This window comes from Cygnus atratus, chromosome 3 (assembly GCF_013377495.2).
Source record: "Cygnus atratus isolate AKBS03 ecotype Queensland, Australia chromosome 3, CAtr_DNAZoo_HiC_assembly, whole genome shotgun sequence".
Lineage (NCBI taxonomy): Eukaryota > Metazoa > Chordata > Aves > Anseriformes > Anatidae > Cygnus > Cygnus atratus.
In genome coordinates, this window is record NC_066364.1 from 101,834,199 (window position 1) to 101,850,598 (window position 16,400).

Genomic DNA, 16,400 nt, shown 5'->3' on the forward strand with positions numbered 1-16,400 from the left:
TTCTGCCACAGCAGTGTGGTCACAGTCGAAAAACTTCCAGGCAGAATCATATCCGTGGCAGGTGAGGGGGGAGAAAGGGGACAGGGTGAAAATAAAGTTTGTGTAAGGGAGCATGTGGGAATTTTTCCACTCATGTCAATGGAGTGAGGATTTCCCCTGTGTGCTAACGTCTTAATAGGAAACATAACACTTCTGTCAAAAACATCTTCAGCTGATACGAGGGCATGTTGAGGTTGAAAGCAGTGGGTAAAAAGGCATAGTAGTTGTATAGCTAAACATGCCCTGAGTCTAGATGAGTTTCTATTCAGAGATTATATATTTATAAAATCTTGGTGTTTGGGAAAAGGAGAACTCATGCACAGCAATGCTTTAGAAAAGGCTCAATGTACTGAACACTGAGATAAAATGAGTCCAGCAATGAGGTTTTAAAAAAACACATTTACATTTTCCTGTGTGCTCACCCTTCCAAACTCCCTGTAGAAGGGAAGCAAAACAAATCTCCTGTCTGTTTGAAAAACAATACAGAAGACAGAAGTTAATGCTCATCAAAGGAACCAAGATTATATGTCATATTATTAATCAGATTTTTATCATCGTAAGTGGTGTCCAGATATAGTTGAAGTGGGCAGTGTACATAATAACATAATTATGGGTGTTATAGTGACGTAGCAGCAGCAGGAGCTCGGCTCCTGACTCCTTTGTTTTCCATTCACACCCACCATGATCTACAGCTATATTTAGTTGTTTTTCACAGTGCTACCTAATACTGTCATCCCAAGTATTTTTTTAAGTAAAAAAAAAAATAAAGATAAGACCGTATTGATTTTCCATGGAAGCCTGAACGCTGGAATCTTTTCTTGCAGACGATAATTCAAACTGAGGGGATGGTCTTTGTGTTGTTGTTGTTGGTTTGGTTTTTCTTTTGATTTTGTAAATTATTGTCATCTTTTGTGTGTGGAAGGCAATCGCAGCTGGGGCAGCGCGGCAGCTGGTGGGAACCATCCCGGTTCCACCGCCTTCTGTGGGCTGGGGCTGTCTGCGTCGGCTGAGGAGCCGCTCCAGACAATTTCAGGCAAGCTCGCGGAGCATGAAAGAACTGAGATTATTGTGTAACTAAGTGGCGTTTGGGGATTTAAATAAAGGAAGTTTTGACTGCTGAATTGCCGTACTTTAACGATTCTCGGTCTATCATTTTTGGCACGGCTTGTTTGCAGCTCCAAAGACACCTGAGGAATGCCCGTGTGCTTCTCAGGTAGCGCCGGCAGGGTGGAGGGCAGCAAAGCTCCCTGTGTTCTGCCTACACCCCATTGTAACCAGAGTCCCATGCCGAAACAGAGAGGCTTTTTTTGTGCTCCCCAAAGAAAGGACGTCACTTTCAAAATATGGCTTTTGTGGTAAGATACACCTGCTGTGGTAAACTAATTATTGGTATGCGGGGTTGCATGACACCTGTGGGCATTTTGCTTTGGCCCACAAGGAGAAGAAAAAAAGAGGTTTAATGCCTCATGGAGCACCAATTTTTTCCATCTATGTCCTTGTTATCACAGAACTGGCTCCCGAATTAGAGCAAAGGATTTGTCAAACAACACCAAATCAAGTACATCGCAAGTGAAGCTTGCAATGCGAACATCAGAAATGTCCTCTGCGTTTAGCAGCACAGGAAAGCGTGATGCTATTATAAAGAAAAAAATGCCCTCAGGAGTCCCAGACTAGATGAAGCTACAAGTCTAAGCCCTGGAAGGATGTTGCTTGCCAGCTTTACAATAGGTTTATTCAGCAGGAGTCAGCAGGGTTGCCTATCTGTGTTCCTATAGTCAAAGCTCATTCATTCTGTGCAACATAGGTCAGCTCTGGTGCAACTATTGATATCTGTAGAGCACTTGCCCTACTGCTGTGATTTAAAAAAAACCATCAGCGCTGTAGTTATAAAGCATAACTGGACTCCTCTTTGTTGTATGCATTGCAACATCACAGCTCCCTCTTTCTTTACCTGAGTACATACTACATCTTACCTGAAGCAGCACGAACACGTGAACAAAGATGGAGAGGGGGCTGTGTAGGAAGAGCTCTCAGAAGTTATTCCCTTTTCCCCAAATAACTTGTTGTTGTTGTTGTTGTTAACATTTTAACAGCAGACAGACAAATCTCTCCTCAGTCTCAACCTAATCCTTTGCTTAAATTCAGTGACACCGCACTGGGGATCCAGTTCATTCACTATTTAATTAATTTTAAGTGGCTCCAGAATAAATAAAACATTGTCCGTCCTTGCCTTCTCCTGGAACTACTTAGATCACATCAACTCTATGTAGGGAAGTGGTGGCAATATATCACCAAGTCACTGTGTGGACACTTGGGAATATTTTGGAACTGGCTACAGTGGTCCACTGCAGTTTTTCAGAAAGAGACAAGTGATGCCATGGGGAGACACCTGACCTGGGGCTGCCAAGGTGCAAGACAAGAGGCTCACCTATAGCCAGCCACGTGGAAGGCAACTCATACATTGAATAACACTAGCACAAACAACTGATCTTTGTCTACTGCCAAGACAAGCACTTCTGCTAATGAGATCAATGCAGTCTTCCATATCTAATAAGGCTTATGCTCAGTTTGATGAAGGTGAAGACAGAAATTCCTAAAAATCCCAATGTGATGAGCCGTATTGAAGCAGAACTCCCTTTTGCCTCATTGGGCAGTGCAAAAGGCTTAGAGAATAAGACAAGGGATTAGGAACTTGTACAGAGACATCCTCTTACTCTTTGCACGGCATATGGCAGACCATTGCCTCAGTTTCCCTAACCTCATAGCGCTGCTTTCTTTCCTGTAAAAACAAGTTGTCTGGCTGAATTCAGAAGTATGAATGAGGTTCTCATAAGCCACAAGAGTTAAAGCCAGAGAAATGCCTATAAACACGTAAATGAGAGTTTTGCTTTATTCTGAGAAGGGCTGAAACTTTTCTCAGGAGACTTGCTCTGACTTCAGGACTGGTTTCAGTAAGTACCCTTAGCAGTGCAAAATGGAAGTACATGAATACATGAACTGGAAGATGCACATGCAGCTCTTGCCACTCCCCAAATACCTTTCCCAGCTCTGAATGCAACACAGATTTTAATCATGGAGCAACAGATGATTGATGGATGATTAATAGCTAATTTGTGAGATTCATTTAACTTCATTTTACTTATACACTGTATGTAGAATTAGTTAAGGCTTGTACAGGAAAGGAAGTGATGAGCCATTGTTCCCATTAAATTATAATGACAGCCTTCCTCATCACTGTATATTTATTATGTAAGAAAAGGAAATGTCTAGTAAAAATCTGTATAGGTTAATAACACCTTCATAATATAGTCCCTCTTTTCTATTGACTTGAATAGCCCTCCTACTGACTTTTACTGGATTATTAGAGTTAATTACATCAATTGCAATATAATTGATTCTTAAATACTATGTAGGAACCTCATACAATTATGGAAAAACAAAAGTCATCTAGACATCTCCGATCAGAAAAGATTTGGAATTCCTGCACATTTAATTCCTGATAATCACCAGTCAGTTTGGACATTAAGATTGCAGGGTTTCTTGTTTTCTTTCTGTTAGGTTTTGACAGAATTGATAGTTTTACAACATTTAACTCAGTGTGCATGGAAATATAAGATTAAAGAGACGAATGTAATTTGCTAAAATTGTTACTTCATCTCCTAAAAGTGAAATGTATTACCTGCCTGTCTATATTAAAATACAACTTGTACTCATACATGCATGCTCAAGAGGAAAAAAAACTCAGAAATATGTATTTATCATTCAAGGTTGAAGTCCTTTATCCACAGGTGCATGAATTCCTACAGATCTTGCTCACTAGAGTCACCAATTTCAATGAAATGACATGAAGCAGAGCTGAACAGTGATCTCCAGAGGGCAGACGATCTGTGCATTATTTCACTGAGTAACTTTGACATAAAAACAGTTTCTAAAGGATGGTTCTGTGTTCCAGATAAAGATTACAGATCATTCAAAAGAAGGTGCTTCAAGATAAACCCTCCAAGGCATGCCACAACATTATTAAGCAGCCGTGCAGCTTTAAAGCAGGCCAGACACAACGTTCTTTGTGAGTCTGTTCTTGGTCAGAGTCCCCTGTGGTACCTGTGTAGATGTCAGTAAATTATTATTATTTTTTTTTAAAGCCAGCTTTGTTACTGTTCTCCAATGGCTTCCTAGGAAGCATGCGGTGTTTTTTAAGATTGGATTTGCTTTGTGTGTTTGGATAGATTGTGGAGCTCAGGTCTTCACAAGGTAAATTCAACACTCTAAGTTGCTCAAGCCAGTCCAGTTGGTGTGGGGATATCACTTCAGAGTTCCAGCTGAGCAGTATGTGAAAGTTATTATTATGTGAAATAATAACTCCTGTTATAGTTATTATTTTTAGTATTATTATTAATATTTTTGCTTTACAGCTTAATGCATACACTTAACTACAGTGCAGCAGCTGGCTATCAAAGGCTTCCCTGAGGAAAAATTAAGCACTTAAAGCAATAAATTATGAAAAGACTACGTCTGAGGGCACCATCCACCTTGTTCTCACACCCGCTCTAAGTGTTAAATAAATCATAACATCCTGTTCATCGTGCCGTCAGTAGGGGTTAAATAAGTCACTGTAAATGAGATCCAAATCATAGGACTTAGCTGGCTTCCAAGTTTTTTGTTTGCAAGGAGAAACAGCTCCAGGCCTTTGATAGTCCGGGTCTTCAAGGAAAGCCTTTTTTCCATTCCAACTACTTCCTGTTAATGTGGAAATGAGAGGAAATGAACATTAAGCAGACGGATGGGCCCACCCTTTTCCAGTCGTGTGCCTAATTTGTCAGGTGTAATATTGGCACCTGGAGGCTTGTTTTGGCTCCTATTACATCCTTGCTGGGGAAATATCAAAATACTTGTAGCTAACGGCATAGGACTTCAAAGCATTTTTGTTACAGGGAGAAAGAAGAAAGGATGTCGTCACAACACTACGCAGAGCTGAATGGCCTGATTTGTTTGCTAAATGTAAGGATTATAAACAACGATAAATGCAGAAAGAAGGGACAAACTGTGTGAAATTCTAATCAAAACCTAGCTTATGACTGCTACAGTGGAAGACCCTGTAGCATGGCCTCTTAGAAAACACATGCCTTGAGTGTGTTCTTCATACTTCAGAATTTTCCTATGCAATGCCCCATTCCTGAGGACTTGTCGGCATGTATGTGTATTTCAGTAGGAGGTGCAAGTGCTTTGTGGTTAAACTATTTATGGCCTTTGAGTTAAGGAGATGGTAAAGCTGTTAAGCACTAGATCTTGGATCAAAATCTGCCAACCTAAGGTGGCAGTGCCTGCTTGGCGTCTCTACTTCATGCTGAACACCTCAGTCATCCTTTCTCCTGTGGGACCCTTCTTGGATTAACAGGGATGAGTAAGAATTTCCATGCTTGGCCAATATATCAGTGATGTATATCTGTCTGTCTGAATCTGTAGGAAAAAAAAATGCATGTAGACCTCTGGTAATGGAAAGAATGTCACTGAAGTAGAATTTAGTCTCCAGTAGAGTCCTATACTGTGGTTGCTTTGGGTTTTTGGACTAGGGTTGCTGTGGATTTTTAGAACTATTCAACATTTTGGACCAGCGTAACCATTCATGTGCCTTTTCTTCATTTATGAATTACAATTAATTAGCATTTGATAGTAGGCAGAGGGGAAACAGTGGAGCTAATTATTATTTTATTCAGGTAAACCATGGTAAATCAAGCCATGAGTGATATATACAGATCTGCAACTGTTCTGAGAGCAAATCCATTCAGATCAGTGAAATGAGATAATAGACTTGGGAAATCCAGCTGCTGTGCAGATGTTGGATGGAATTTTCCAGGCAAAAGCAGTTATGCCATTTTTCATGCCTGTCTGCAGCCTTTACTCAGAGGGAGTCCTCTCTTGCTGGAGGGCACTGCATGAGGTCAGGTACCACAGAGCAAGCAAACCTCATGCTGAGGAAACATCATTGGGCTTGGGATTCTCTGACCAGTTTCTCCCTGGTTAGTTGGAAGATAAAGAGGTGGAAGTCTTGAGGTCGAGCATCCACTGTCATCTCTCCCCTGTGAGCAGGCAATAGAGTGTGCCTCGTTTCAGCTATCTTGGCCTTGCAAGTGCTCTCAGTTGGACTGTAGAAGATGGCTTGTCACGGATTCAGATACAGACTTAGTCCTGGTCCATCCTGAAGCTATGGCTGCAGTGGATGTGGTACAACAGCAGCTACAGAGAACAGAAAAGCTTTATAACAGCTTTACTGCCACAACCCCAGAGATATTTCTGCTGATTGAGGCATAACTTACAGTAAACTGTAAAACTACAGAAAGACAGAAAATCTCTGAAATAAGTGCAAGGATTGTCCTATATATGCTTATTGTCTTCTACTGATATACTCTATTCCCCATTATCCCAGAGATAACAGGAAGGATTAATGGTACAAGAGAGATGACTCACCTCTCTGCCTCCACAGATGACCATTACACTGATAGTCCCTGTACTGAGGTGCATATGTTGCCAGCATACACTGCTACTGAATGACCTAGGTAATTGACTTTCTTGCTTTGCAATTTTTGAGCTTAATTATGTCACCCTCTACAAACCCAAATGCCACTAATTTGGGCCCACTAGGTAACTTGTCCTTTTTGCAGATGGGTAAAGGAGCTTCGCAGGGAGAATACAGCCTTGCTCTAGTGACATGTGTCATTTTGTGCTCATCTCTGAAAGAGACACAACTTCTCCCTTTGGTACATCTGGGATATCCTTTCCCATTATGCCAATTATTGCATTCCTCTGCATCTCTGAGGAATATAGATAAATAAATCACATATGCAGGCTTTGTGAGGGGACAGCAATTTGCAACTACTTGGATTCCTCACGCCCTTGAGTTCAGCCCATAAGGTTGTGGTCCTAATGTGTCATTTGCATGGCCCAGGAACAGCAGTATTCAGCACTTCCTATTCCTTTGTTTTAGAGAATTACAGAACAGGTTGTGTGGTGGTGAAAATATAGCTGGTTGCTCTCCACTCTGGTGTCTTTTGTACTATATGTATAGCTTTGATAAGTAGCACATGTGTCTGCTTCCCAGCTATACAGTGTTTCCACTCTGATCTCAGGAGTGTGGCTAAATCAATATATCCTTTGTAATGTGCAGATGGAAATAATCTCCAGAAAGATGCATTTCTGAGCTTTGCCCAGTACGCATTTATTTGAGAGGTACAGCTGGTTTGTGGAAAGGTACAATCCAAGAGCATATGGAAGTGCACTGCTAACCCCTCTCAAGCAGCTTTGCTCTGCTCTTGTGCCCCCCCTCTCTGCCCCTGGCCTTCAGTAGTGCCTCTGGGAGACTCCTTTGATGTGAAGGGAATTGCCAGGCGATGCAGGGTGTTGCTTGGCCACTCTTTGTCCCTGAGGGGCAGAAGGGGGGCAGCCTACCTGTGCAGGCCCACATGCTCTGCCAAACCCTCCACTGCACCTCAGGACCTCACTAGCTGCCCTGGGATCAGGCTGCCACAAGATACGCTTAAACCCTGTTCCTTGAACTGGAGCACATGCAGACAGGCAGATTTCTTCTTAGAATGGCTTAGGCAAGGTTTTTGTATGTGCTTCTATCTGCTGCCACTAGTGGACCTAAACCCAGATTTCAGATCTGTAACTAGGTACAACTCTAAATGTTCCCATATTCCATGCTTGCTCTGGTAACAATTTGATTCAGGTTGTGTCCAAAGGTCTCTGACAGGCTCTAAGCCTCCCACTCTATGATGAAAGAAAATAACGTTTCTGTCAGATTTGGCTGTTTAATGAGTAGTATACATCTAGTAACCTCAAATCCACAACGTAAAAACATTTTTGTTTCCTCTAAAGCTTGCACTTTAAGAAAATGACATGATGATTTAGACTGGAATACATGAGGATCTGGCAAATCAGTGACACCTATAAAAACACAAATTCCATATCAATACCTATACCGTAATGTTAATAAAGAAAGGCTACTAATAAACTATTGTACAGGTGAGATCCAATGGGCCAGAGAAGCACATAGCCATAGCTTCCTTCACAGTCCATGAAGAGTAAGGTATATTGTGGTGGGATTCATCTCAGCTATTAGGAGGAGGCGAACCAAGATCCAGTTTCTCTCCATGGACTACACAGCAAACTCAAGGCAGGAAGCATTCATGCTGATGCATACAGCTGGGGGAGCTGAAGTCCCCCTCCGCAATTGGGCTACAAGGTTCAACTCTTGGTTGCCCCCAGAAACCTCCAGAGACCTTGGACAACCCCTGCACTTCTTACTGCCTACATTTCCCTTAGTTCAAATGGGTACTGTATAAGGCTCTCTCAGGCTTTAATTCATCATTGTCTGTAAGTCTCTTTTAAATCTATACTACCTATTATAAAAGCGTTACTCATAATTAAGTAGTGCTTTTGTGTAGCTTGACTTAAAGTATCTGAGAGAACAGTTAAGCCTGTAACAATATTGTTTTTTCCCTTTTATACTTGCTCTTCCCACATGGTGAGCAGAGTCACCAAAACCTCAGGGAACTACACCAACATAAAACCAGTGAGTGTGGCACCAGTTTCAGCATGCTGCTCCCAGCTGGCACAGGTAGGTCCAGTCCCTGGTGAGCTGGTTGTGCATGAAAAGAAAGACATTATCCATGAGCATGTGGGGAAGCAATCCTCTGTACCTTGAGGTACATTACAATGATTGTAAGGGAGCATTAACTCTCTCAGCAGTTGGTGGTTACAGGCACCATGACTGGTCAGCCTCGGGGCTTCAGGCTGACAAACCACACAGTGGATGTGGGCACTAAGAAACCTCATGTCTATGTGCACAGAGTTATTCACAGATGTTTTAAAACTTAGTCCCATTACAGAAGTCAGGCTGCGAACACCTGAGTTTTGGCTCCTCCCAGACTAAACTTTTCTCTATCTCATCCTGCTCTGATCACCAACTTCACATTATTAGAGGCTAGTTTTAAATCAAGTCACAGTTGCTGGGGAGGAAATACTTTAAAAATATATCCCATTGCCGTGCACTGGGATCAATGGGGAGATCATCCCCCCTTCTCAGCAGCAAGGTGAGACAAAGCAAGGAGGCCCAGCGCCTAGGCCAAGCCCACTGCCTCCATTTCCCATTTTCCTCCTCAGGGACCTTGGGTCTGCCATTTTGTGCCACCACCAGGGCCTTCGAGGCTGTGCTTCCTCTCCTACAACATGCTTGTGTTGTTGTGTGTGTGTCTACCACAACTTTCCTCATAGGAGCCATCAAATATCTGCTGCAAACCTTAAAGGGAATGTCTTTTGTTGTGTGAGGAGCCTCATGGCCCTGTGAGGGGAGAAGTGCACATGTCAGCAAGGACCCTGGCTCAGACTCCTTCAATGCCATGTGCCCTGGGCAGGACAGTCACTATTGCACAGAGGAGCATGCTGTGGTGTGGCACAGTTACGTGGTCTTTCCTAAGGTCATGCATCGGTCAGCAGCAGGGCTCTGGCATCCCTACACAGCTCTGCTGTTTGTAATACATATTTTCTTCACTGTGATAATGCTCAAAAATGGCTGCTGCTTTCTAAAAGGAAATAAAAGGAAAGCCGCTGCTCGTATCTCAAGGATAAAAGTCCGTCTGGCAGGAAATCAGTGCAGGGTGCTGAAAATGGGCAAAGTAGGTGTGCTGAGGATGGCACTCTGCATCCCCAGAGAGCAGCTCTTTGGTTCCCTGGAGTAGAGGCTGCTGCTTCAGCACAGAGGGAAATGGACTTGCCCATCCCCTTGCCACCATCACCACGAGCAGCAGTGGAGAACCTGACCCACGCTTTGGTGTTGGACTGTCCCAGCCAGACAGACATGGCAGAGCCTGGCTGACCACGATGATAGCAGCCATATGTCTTATTTTCATGCCCTTACTATTGATTTGTCATTTCTGCCTCCTCTACCAGCCCAGCACCCAAAGTCCTCTTCCTTGACTGGCATTTCTTTGGCCTTTCTGAAACTTATGAACATAGTCTCCATAATGCAGCAGCAGACTTGGGAAAAACTGGTTTACAGAAGATTTTAGGATAAGGGCAGTGGAGAGAGGCTGTTATGGTACAGCCCAGGAGCAAAGGTGTCTGAGACAGCTCGGGCCTCTGACCTAAGAGGAGAGAAAGTCAGAGCATGAGATCTAGCAATACCTGTGCAACAGGAGGGATACCTGAAGGTCACAGGGAAAAAACAGGGAAGGTAAAATGGGAAATTTTACCTTCTTTTCTTTTCGCATGGCAAATCCTGTATGTTTCCATGATGGACTGTATAAAATGGTAATATTTTTGTTCTGCTGCCAATGTGTGGATTCTGGAAAGTGTGGGTTGTGCCCTCTGGTAACTATTCAGTGTCCTTCAAGCCACCATTTCAGTGAGCTCACCCCCTTAGGATCACATCCTCACTGGCACTGTGTGTCAGTGTGTGCACACTCCTGACGCACAAATCAAAAATCTTCCCTTTTAACAAATTCACAGAGCCTCGCAAAAACCTATGGGAATATCTGGTTTTGCATGCAAATATTTACCAAGTAAAAATGGATACTTTTCCACAGCTCCTAGTCCTAGGCTTCTTTTGCAGAGAAACGGCCAACTGTACATGCATGCTGGTTTGGCACCAGGACAAACTGTTCCCTTGGGAGGAGAATGAAACCACAAACTCCTTTTGCTTGTGAACCCCTTTCCACAGAGCAGGTGAAAGCATGCCGAACTTGCCCTTGCCTCCCAGCCTGGCTGTTTTCTAAATGTCATTTGAAAGTCTCGCCCCCTCCTCTCCCATCCCCCATTTTATCCCTCTTTCAGGAGGCAGCCATCAGCAACAAAACCACAATGCGGGGCTTGGCTGGCTGCTTGCATTCAGCAGCTGCTCTGTTCCAAGTTCTGGGCAAGCCGCAGCTATCCAGATTCCCACTTGTCCTATGTCTTCTGCCTCAGTTGCAGTACAGCATCTTGAGCTAGAAGGACCACTAATTGACCAGCTTGGATGGGTTGCCAGCACTGCAGTACAGTCAGCCTGCTGTCCCCAGTTGTCTGTGCCTTTCCCCTCTTCGCTACACTTCCAGCCCTTCCTGATCCAAAGCTTGTGACATCTTCCAAGTCCTCCTTGCATTCAAGACTCTAATTCGGCATGTGGTATGCTGTGCTTTTCCAGCAGGCTGCTTTTTGTCATTATCTCTCTACCCAAGTGAATGTTCAGGATGGGTATGTTCTTTCTTCAATTATTGCAGAGAACTAAAATGCGAGCAATAAATGCTAAAGCCAGATTTTTATAATACAAAACATCAAGCAAAATCTTTGTGTTCTTGTATAATTATTCAGAAAGAGTTACAAGCTTGGAAATAAAAATACAATTCTGAGTCTGAAAATATGAAGCAGTGTTTTCCTACAGGATAAAATAAGATTTAAGTTTGCTTTAGCTCATTTCTTCACTGCGTTGTGCTGACATGATTGTTCAAAGAAATTGTGCTTTTGGAAGGAAGAGGTTAAAGTTTGCTACTGATATTCATCAGGAGATGGATATTTAATCTTTAATCTCTTGTTCTAGGCCCCTACTTCGGATCAACTCATTATCCCGAATAAACGATGTGTCATTCCCATTATTTATGTTTCACTGCAGCCAAAGTATCTGGACCTCGTTTTGGTAAGCACCATTCATTTCGACCCATTCAGTATTAATCTCCCTGCTAACATCTTTCCTGTCCTATGTGCTGTCCCCTATTTGCTTTTATGTTTTCCGCAGAGTGTTTATAAAAGGATAATCTTTTACAAAGCAGACAGAATTTTTGTGTATAAACTGCTCTGTTTGAATGCCTCATTGATATACCATCTAAACTGAAGTGTTCAGCAAGATTAGTGCATCCACTGAGCCACTGAACTGGGCAAAAATATGGGAACTGCTCCTTTCTTTATAGCGAAAAAGGGTAGCTAATGATGCCATCTTCTTTTAAATAGTCCATCTTTTAGCAGATGGACTCTGAGAATATGAATACATTCCACAAATAAAAAATAATCAGCAACAGAGGTGGCTTATTGTGACAAATGAAGGGAGAAAAAGGCACAAAATGTATAGATTAGGTAAAGACCCTGAGCCAGCTTCCATCTCAGTGAAACTGGTGTAAATGCAGAATAATTCAGTCCAGATGACATGAGTTAGTGGGTTTTTACATCATTGTTGCTCACGTCAGGATCTGGTTCCTTTGTATCCCAATTGATGACAACTTCAGCTAGGATAGGGACTTGCAATGCCTTGAAATGCAAATGATACATTTTTCTCTTTCTCATGCTGATATAAATTTCCAGCAAGACTGTTTTGAGCATGATCCCCTCCTTTTTACAGGAAATAAATAAAGACTGCCTGGCACACATAACATACACTTATTTCGGCTGTCTCCTTCGCAATGTGTATCTGGTGACATCGGGTGCCACTGACACACCCTCCGAGTTGCAGACACTTTATGTTAGAAGAACACAGTATGCAAGCAAGTCTGTGCCCATATTCCCACATTTAGATGGGAAAAATCCCAAACAGACATGTGGCAGTATCATTTGAATGGCATAGATTCTTAAATACATTTGTCACTTTGTACACTTGCCAGCTCTTCTTTGAAGATATAAACCACCAAAACACTCCAAATTTTATCCATCATGACTCCGTCAACATGTAGCACTGTTTAGCATTTTATTTTTGTTAAATTGCACTATTGTTGTCCATCTATTATGACATAAACTAGGATCGGTGCCCTTGCATTAAAATGAAATTAAAACTGTAAGAAAGAGTTGGGAAAAAGAAAACATTGAGAAAGTCTTGCCATTCATTTAGCAGTGAAGGAATGCAGGGAGGAATATGAGAGAGGCAGGAAGCACAAAATGTATCGGGCACCCCAAGTTCCAGCTGTAGAAGGGGTCACTCACATGTTTGCGAGGGGCTACGTGCTGGGCCCAGCTCAGCATTAACCTTTGGGGACTGTGCATAGAGAGGGACAAGACCACTCTGAATGGGCTCCCTTGCCATTTTTAATTCACCTCCTGCACTGATATGACCCAGACCCGACTTCTACCAAAAAAACACTGGACATGGCTATTTCTGGAGTCTGTCAACACCACCACAACATTAGTGAGAGCAGTTTATGGGTCAGGGACAGAAGTAACCCAGTTTACACTCAGCTTACTGAGTTGTCATTGCTCTTTGGAGACAGTTCATGTAATTTAGTACATAGAAGTGGTCTCAAGAAAATAATTGCATTTTTACTAAGAAGACTGGTAATAAGAAAAAGAGTCTATCTTTTCATGGTCACAATTAGCTGAGGTAAGAAATCTTTCTATTACAGCTGCCATTCAGTGCCCTATGCATAGTGGGTAGGTGGTCACAACACAGGATAGAAAAAATCGTCACCATATGTGGTACAAATTGGCCTACTTACCATGGTGGATCAGCATTGTACTGGTCTGGAGAGAGCTACTCACTCTTTCAGTGTCAGGACCGATGCTCTACAGAGCTCTTTGTTCAACAGTAAGATCTTGTGCAGAAATAGGTGCTGTGCCCACCGTGCTGATGGGGGCCAGACATCTGATGGTGTAAAATAGATTTACTGACAGACCCCTGGCAATTTCTGACAATTTTCACTAGTGGAGATCTGATCCATATAGCTAATAAATAGAGCAATTTTTTAAAAGTGATCGGACATGCCCTACCTGCACTAAGAGCTTTAGTGAAAGAGCAGTGCTTGTAAGCATAATTTATTGCCTATCAGTTTTGTGTGGTGAACCACCAGGTTCCTGGAATTCCCATGGGGAAGAATATTTCTGTTGTTATCAGACTCATTGCACAGGTGATGCGGAGCTCATTTGTGCTGGGGTAGGATGTCCAGGACTCTGGGAAGTTTCAGACTTGTTCATATTTGCAGGTCAGCCACATGGTGCATATAACTAGCTCAGACCCAGGATATGGCAGCCATGTCACTTTTGGAGGCCTGTTAGCATGGTTCATTCAAACAGATTTTTCACAAGCACCAATTTCAATAAGAAAACCTAATGGAACAGTCTTTGGAAAACATTCATAACCAATTCTAGGCACAGCAGTGTGGGGGCAGCTTTGTGGGTGACTTGTGTGCACTCTTTGACCTTAATTGATGCACTCTTCTCAATTTTTCTTTGCAGGGAATTTCTCTCTGCCTGACTGCATGGTGGAACTGGCATGAGCCCACCAGGTGTCTGGTAGACAAATCTAGGTCTGATGACAAATCTAGGAGCTAGTTGTGATGTATAACAAGAGATACAAAGGAAGGATGAGGGAGGGTTAGAAACAGACTAAGGGAGGTTCAGCTGGATCTCAATAGACTTGCTTTCATATAAATAGGTAATACAAAGAGTCAAAGAAGTGATAATAAGTAAAAGACTGTGCTGTAGTGCACAGGGTGTCCATGCATAACTAACATACATAGGAGAATCAGAATGTGCTGGTAATAAGTATATAAATATAAGACCAAATAAACATACATTGAAAAAGAGAGATCATGCAATATGATACAATATGATACAATGCGATGTGATACGATGCAGTACAATATGATATGCCTCTTTTACAGGAGATATTGGACACAGTTCCTAGAAGCAGAGACGATCCTTGCTGGATTAGTCTTTGCCATAATTAAATGATCACGTTCAGCACCAAGATATTCTGGTGGTGGACCTGTATCCTCTCTGCCCCACTCTTACGGCTGATTAGACACTTCCACTCTGTAAGGCAGGATGATGAACAACTGGTGTGGATGGGCAAGCCCATTTTCTCCCATGGAGTCCCTGTCATGGCTACCTGAGGTGGGATGTTCACGTGGAGGCTGAGTGCCACCCCCCTTTTTGTAATGTGCAATTGTGGATAGCAGAAGACAGACCTGACTGTGCCTAATGCAGATTACTGAAAGTACTCATTGCTCCTAATCTGGAAATACGTTCATATCAATACTAAGCAATGCCTCGATTTGATCCTGACCTGTACTGCCATCCCTAGTGCTACTGCTGTGAGTTGTATTGATGCCCGGGATGAGGCAGTTCCCATATCATTCTTTCCACACGTCTAGTCCTAAATATGCAAAGTTGTAGAGAATGCATGGGGGAAAGGGAAGGGATCTTTAAAGAACCAGGATATCCCATCTCCTCTGAGGTACGAAATCTATTGGAAGATAGCATATTTTTAGGAGCTGGCTGCAGACACTAAAGCAGTATATCTTGTTGGTATAAGGGCAGGGAGATCTAGACACTAACACGATTAATACCATGTCTCAACAAAAGGGATTTCCCACATTTATATTGCTCAGAAATAGCCTTCCATAAATTTGATGTGAGTACTTGGCAAACGAAGCAGCCATCAAATACCAATAAAAATATGTTGGTGATACCCACAATATACACCTAAAGAACCAGAGAACATTAATATTCCAGAAGGACTCTTCAGGTACCCATAAAAATCAGATGTTATGGAGACTCTGTCAAGGTTGAGTTGTTCAAACCTTAACCCGACGTAAAAGTTGCATTGTAAAATGTCTTTCTTATCGTGAAAAATCAGGATTTCACAGTAGCAGCATGGCTGAAATGAATGCGGACTGACCAGGTGGCTCGAGCATGCCTGGGATGCATTTCCTGTGGCAAGCACACGTGGGAATCCTTTCCTTGTGGATTTGTCTGGGCTTTCAGCTGTGAGGAACTGAGTTCCTCTGGCTCCCTGCCTCTGGGGCAGCCCGCGTAGCTCTGAGAGTCATGGGTGTCTCAGGGAAGAGGGCCGCGGCGTTTCCTTGCATGCAGGAGGCACTGCAAGGCATTGCTGTATGCCCAGGGAAATCTCTTTAAATAGTATTCTTCGCCGGACACCATTTTTAGCACCCTGGGCAGAGTGACTCCATTTGAGGGCCCGGGGGCTAACGAGTGCAACTCCTTTTAGGGATCGCGAGAGCGGAGACGCTGCACTGGCTTCTGCATCAGAATTGTGTTTTACTCTTGCCCACTTTTCTCCTCTCCCCCCACTCACTCCTCTATAAATGAAGCCCTCCTGGGGGTCCCACCCGGGATAACCAGCCCTGGCCACTTCACTCTAAGAGAATAACAGGGTGTGTTTCCTACAGATGCTGTCTAAGCACACAGAAATGCTGGTGTGATAGACACAGCTTAAATCCCTAGACAGCCAGACAGATAAAGATGGTCTGTCCCCAAACCTGCCTATCCCTTGTATCACCATGTAAAACTGGAGCAGAAACCTCTCACACGTCATCGCTTCCATTGGCTTAACGGCAGATCCTTGCACCTTTACTCCTGGTTAGCAAGGCCTTTACTGCACAAGCAGTGCT